The sequence below is a fragment of the Rutidosis leptorrhynchoides genome, chromosome 1 (genome assembly GCF_046630445.1).
Source record: "Rutidosis leptorrhynchoides isolate AG116_Rl617_1_P2 chromosome 1, CSIRO_AGI_Rlap_v1, whole genome shotgun sequence".
NCBI lineage: Eukaryota > Viridiplantae > Streptophyta > Magnoliopsida > Asterales > Asteraceae > Rutidosis > Rutidosis leptorrhynchoides.
In genome coordinates this window covers 509,191,703-509,198,643 of record NC_092333.1, presented here as the reverse complement: position 1 = coordinate 509,198,643, position 6,941 = coordinate 509,191,703, and positions in this window count along the sequence as shown.

Genomic DNA, 6,941 nt, shown 5'->3' with positions numbered 1-6,941 from the left:
CGAAATGAATTGAAAAATCTTGATGAGATGTTTTCATATAATGTTGCATATGACATCATGAATGATGATGATGATCCAGAACCAAAATCTGTCATGAAAAAATAGACATGATTGAGATAATTGGAAAAGAGCAATACGAGCTGAATTTGAATCGCTCAATAAAAGAAAAGTTTTCGGATGTATCGTTCTCACACCTAAAGATGTGAAACATGTGGAGTATAGATGAATTTTTATGCGAAAATGAAATGAGAAAAATGAAGTTACAAGGTATAAAGCTAGACTTGTAACTCAAGATTTTTCTCAAAGACTGGGAATTGATTATGATGAAACTTATTCCCCTGTTATGGATGCAATTACTTTTAGATACTTAATCAGCCTGTCAGTTTCTAAAAATCTAGAAATGCATCTCATGGATGTTATTACTGCTGATCTTTATGGATCACTTGATAGTGATATATATATATATGAAGATACCTGAAGGATTTAAGGTATCAGAAGCATCAAATGCAAAACACAAAGAAATGTACTCAATTAGATTACAAAGATTTTTATATGGATTGATACAATAGTATAACTAATTAAGTGATTACTTAATAATCTTATAAGAACATGTGTTCTTATTAAGAAAACAACATCCGGATATGTGATCATAGCTGTTTATGTCGATGATCTTAACATCATAGGTACAAATAAAGAGATCAATGAAGCCATTCAACTTCTAAAGAAAGAATTTGAAATGAAAGATCTCGGAAAAACCAAGTATTGCCTTGGTTTGCAGATTGAGCATATGCCTAATGGTTTACTTGTACATCAAACAACTTATATAGAAAAGATTTTAAAAACGTTTCAATATGGACAAGACAAAACCATTAAGAACTCCTATGATTGTTAGATCACTTAATGTTGACACTGATCCATTTCGTCCATGTGAAGATCATGAAGATATCCTAGGACCATAAGTACCATATCTTAGTGCAATTGGAGCTCTTATGTATCTTACAAATTATACAAGACCTGACATTTCTTTTGCAGTTAATTTGTTTGGCAATGTTTAGCTCAGCTCCCACCAAAAGATACTGGAATGGGATCAAACACATATCTCGATACCTTCAAGGAACTACTGATTTAGGATTATTTTATTCTAATCAATCAAAACAAGATTTGGTTGATTATGCAGATGCAGGTTATTTATCTGATCCACATAAAGCTAAATCTCAAACTGGATATGTATTCCTAAATGGAGGTACCACAAAATCATGGCGTTCTTAAAACAAAAACTTGTTGCAACATCATCAAATCATGATGAAGTGATTGCATTATATGAAACTACTCGAAAATGTGTTTGGTTGAGATCAATGACACAAATCATTATTGATTCTTGTGGACTAGAACGCTATAAAAGACCAACAACTATCTTCACCAACAAATATATATGAAGATAATGCAGCTTGCATAATACAAATGAAAGAAGAGTATCAAAAGTGACAGAACAAAATATAAATGTTGACGAGGAGCCAAAGCCATAGACGGTCTTAACGGTCATAAGTTTGATGGAAAAGAATGGTATGTTGGTAAGGCTCAGAAAAGACTAAAAGGGAATAGGAATTGAAACAAGGGTTTGAGCAAACCATGAAGGAGACTGTAGACAAATCACAGGGGCTAAACTTGTACATAAAAGATTTAGATGATACAGTTTCAGATGAAAACTCAGATTCTTCTCATATACTCAAGATCTCGTAAAAGACAACCAGATTAAAATGAGATACGTTCAATCAACAACTCTGCTGATCTTTATACCAAAGCACTGTCAACCGCTGTTTTCAGAACACACATTCACAATATTGGCATGAGGCAAGTTCAAAAGATGTGACGACTCAGCGATGTCTACTTGAGGGGGAGTCAACTCTATACTGCACTCTTTTTCCCTTGACTAAAGTTTTTATCCCACTGGGTTTTTGTAACGACCCTGACTTTTCCATCTTTAATTAATAATGGTTATTATTAATACTTGTGATTAAACGAATGTATGTTATTACATTTACATGTTGCCATGATTGCCCGTACTTGACTTTAATTGCCCGAAACATCTTTGTGACACACGAAACTTTCACGAATAATATTTTTAGAATATTATTTACATTCATGATTGATTTTATTAATCATTTTAATTAACTAAAGTTATTAGTTAATTACTTGGGCTTCGTTGGATTTAATTGTTAATTACTTGAACTTGGGCCTTTATTAGTGTTAATGGACTTTAAGAGCCCACCCTACATCTTATATGGACTTACTAGCCCAACTCTTTCATGTAAGTATCATTTAATATGAAACTAGATGATTTATGTAGTAAGGAATCTTGTTACTACTTAGTTATATCATAATCCCCATGAAACCACCTCATTTATCCACCTTTTAAGCTTTAACATGAAAGAACCTCATGGACAAACTTCTTCCTCCCTTTCCACTATTGTGGCCGTGGCCTTTGATGGCTTAGGAGGGGTTTTCATTTCATTTTTTTTTATTACTTCTACTTGCATCCTCATTTCCCAAAACACACACATTACTTGCTCACTTTTTCTCTCATTTCTTTCTCTTATTCTCTCTAAATATTGTGAGTAACTTGAACTTCTTTTTCTCTTTTTCTTTCTTGCTAAAACCGTGACATAACACCCCTAAATCATCATCATCATTTGTTGTTTGTTACTTGTACTTAGTTGTTGTTACTTTGTTACTAGTTGTTGTTTGTTACTTACTAGTTTTAAGAATCAACTCTTTAGTTTGATTCTTCATAATATCTTGTATTTTCAAGAACACAAGAACATAAACTTACTAGTTTATGATTCTACATTTATTGTTTCAAAAGATTTAAGGTTCATGTGTTGTAAATCATACTTGTAATTCATGTTAGTAAACTTTAAAGTTTACTCTCTTAAAGATCAAACTTTGGTTTGAATCTTTAAAGTATGAACAACCCATGAACTAGTTACTAGTTACTTGTTTACTTAGCTTATTTACTTCATTTACTTGCACTTTAATTTCAAGTTTGTTGGTTGTTATTGGTCAAGTGTTACTAGTTAACCTTGATCTCATTAATTTTGAACTAAAAGTTAACTTTAAAAGTTCAAGAACATGTAAGTAAGCTTTCTTTAAATTATAACTTGGTACACTTATGTTAGATCTAGACTTTTGAGTCTTGGATCTTCAAGATCAAACTAAGAACTATGTTCTACAACTCAAGATCTTGATTTCATAAGTTTACTTTCAAGTTTGTAACTTATTATTAGTTTTAAAGTTCATGCATGTGTTAGATCTAAGACTTTGATGTAACTTTGGTTCATCAAACTTCATACAACTCTTAAGTGAGTTGTGCTACATGTCTTAGACCTACACTTGTGTCATAATAGTCAAAACTTGGTTAATATTACTTTTACATTTCATGTATGTGTTAAATCTAAGACTTTGATGTAACTTTGGTTCATCAAAACACTTGCAACACTTAAGTGAGTTGTGCTTCATGTCTTAGACTTACACTTGGGTTATGATGGTCATAACTTGGTGAAAATGATGCAAACACATCAACAGGTTGTACACTTGAAGCTATATGCATCAAGGATGAGAACCATGATAAGCATCGAGCACCAAGAACCACCGGAACCTACTGACCCTACTGTTTTGCTGTTACTGTTTTGCTTCTGGGATTTTTACCACAACTAAAGGACTCATATACGGAACCATGGCCACTGGTCTCACCTTATTTCAGTAGGTGTAGAGGTCGTGGTGACTGACTGAACTCAGCCTTTGTTTTAAACTACTTTCATAAACAAAACTTACTTTACGCCTTATGTTTGATGTTGAATGATGATGACCTTTAAGACCTTATTTACATACTTTTAAACCTATTCGGATGATTTACTGACTTAGTACTATTTGACTTAGGTTGAGGACCCGTTTGGACAACCTTCATTACTTGCTTACTTTCCGAGTCATACTTTACCGCTACTTTATCATTGTGAGTTATAGCATTCCCTTTTTACTTTAACTTATTTTGGAGCGGATTTTATGTTTTACATACTAGGCACGAGTACTTAAACGTATATATGTGAGGGTTATACAACGGCATAAACATTCCCTTTAGCTAGGTAACGTTTAATCATCGGTTTTTGAACCGTGAACGCGAATCTTAGATATGGATCCATAGGGTTTGACATCCCCACTCGGGCTAGTCGCGCTAGCATTTAACGAGTTTTTAATACTTCGCAGACATATGCACTTGCCAAGTGTACTTTCAGGGGGTGATATATTTTTAAACGTTAAGTTAGTTACCGAGTGCCCACGGTTGAGCATATACTTAAACATACGGATTTGGATTACTGTTTTGAAACGCTCTTTGTAGCACTGAAATCTCGTGGCCTACCTTACATACTGTTATACTTAAACTATAGCTCACCAACCTTTGTGTTGACGTTTTTAAGCATGTTTTTCTCAGGTGCTTAAGGTTATTTGCTTCCGCTGTCGTGCTAGTCTTGCTGTAGACACCCGCTGCTCTAGAGTTATCACCGCATGAACTGTTTAACTTGCATTCAAACTTTAATACTTTTGAACTATGATTTGTAACGACCTATGGGTCACGCACTATTATATTTGCTTCCATTCATTGAAGCATACTTTTGGATGTAAAACATTTGACGTTGTCTATGACATCACCTTTTTTTATCATGAATGCAAATGTATTTTGAAATAGCATATAGTGTTTGACCTTGTAATGATCCTGTTGTTGATGATTCGTACACGATGGTTTTGTACGGGGCATCACATTTGGTATCAGAGCATTGGTTGTAGGGAATTAGGTTGCATTAGTGAGTCTAAGACCGACCCGAGTAGGATTCACTAATAGGACTAATCTACAACTTGCTAGTTTACTTGTTTCTGCTGAACTTACTGCATACTGCTGCTTGCTTTTACTACTATATATCGTATACTGCTACTTGTTTACACTACTGCATGATATTACCTACTTTCGATTGCATGCTACTGTGTTACATTACTGCATGCCACTATCTGCCTTTAGCATGTTACCTCAGTATGATACTGTTACTATTGCCATGCTACGTGCTGCTATAAACAATCTAGGCTGCTGTAGTTGTTATGCCTGATTACGCTCTTGCTACCTGTCTACTATCCGCTATACCGACTTGGAGAACTTATCCTTCCCAGTTCAGATGTTTTCCTGAACTACTTTCCCACTCGTCTAACCCTAAGAACTAGTAGTGTAATCCACCTGTTACTACTGTTCCACCATTCCAGAGATCGAAACATTACTTCACGCAATCTAGAAGATTGTTAAGTTGACACATACACTGTACGCTTTCATAACCGTCACTTAACTCTTTCATTCTTCACGACTGCTCAACGATCTAACGACACTTCTGCACTTAGGTCCCTACCACTCATAGACATTGGAGAAGTCGGGAAGGCATTCCCTTTAATGAGGTCATAGTGCCTTCTACTAATACTCAGCCATACCCAAAGACTTGCGAGTCACCTCGAGACATATCGTATCACTACTTGCTACACGTACAACCCGACGCGAGACCCGGAATGAATATCTAGAAGGAACCTAACAACGTTACCTGAATCCGAACCTTTGAAGAAACTTCGGGACACTTAGGCATTAATACATGACCTACGGAACCTACGCACCCACATCGAGAAACTGTGAGATTAGTTATGTCAATTCCGTTTTGAGATGGCATAGATAAAGCACCGTTAGATGAAATTGTGTATAATTGGAAGTGATCACGTTACATTGACCATATGAAATGATATTGGAATGAACATACGATTTAGTACAATATAATGACGCCAGGCCAGCGTGATTATATTGAAGTAAATCATGCAGAAGTTCCAATGTTACTACATGAGGAATATGGGGTGATCCAGGGAGAATTTTGTCAGGAATTACTTGAGCATACACATTGTAGCCTGTTAAAGGTAGGGAAGGAATAACCACGTAGCCAAGATACTGTACAAGAGGGGCCTTGATTGCAAAATTGATAAACCGAAAATTTGCTATAGATATCGACACCCTGGTCATTTAAGGGAAAAAGTTCTCATATAGGAAAAACTTTAAAATTACCTGCGGTAAAGCAATCGTTATGGAGTTTTGCATGGATCCTGATTTTAGTTAGGGTACGTTTCATCACAACGTTTTATTGTCACAAGGCTGTTTAATACTGGAGCGATAGAAACCTTATATCTAAGAACTTTAGTGTCATGACTAATAAGCCATTAACAACCATGAGGGTTAAGTATTCTAGAGGACAAGCAAATGGTAAACTGGCAGAGATAGAGGAATAATTTAAGGTAGTACTTTAAGATTAACAGGTGGGTCATTTGGAGATGACCTCATATTAACCAAACTTGGAAGTTGTAATGTAGTAGTTGAAAAGGGATTAGTTACCTACGCACAGGCAAATGTTATTTGAGAAGATTGATAAAATTTTCACGGCAGTATAATAAGATTGGTTGGAATGAACCCTAAGATTAACCTAACCCATCAATTTGAGAAATTGGATGCAATAGTTGGGATGAACTTTAAGATTAATCTAATACTCATCAAGTTAGGAAGCTTTGATGAAATAGTTGGGACGAACTGACTTTCAAGGATGAAAGCGGAATTTATTTATAATGAGGAAAATTTATTCGTATACCTCGCAAGAATGGTGAAACTATTATGGGAAGAGATGTAACCCGAAAACTGAACCTTATTAGTTACAAACCCGAAATCCCACAATGGAAATGGGAAGGAATTCATCACTAAGCTACCAGAGATGGTAAGGCGGTTAGGACATCATCTGGGTTATTATTAACCATCTCACCAAAACTGCTCACCTCCTAGCCATGAAAGAAACTGATACAATGAACAAACTTGCACAACGGTA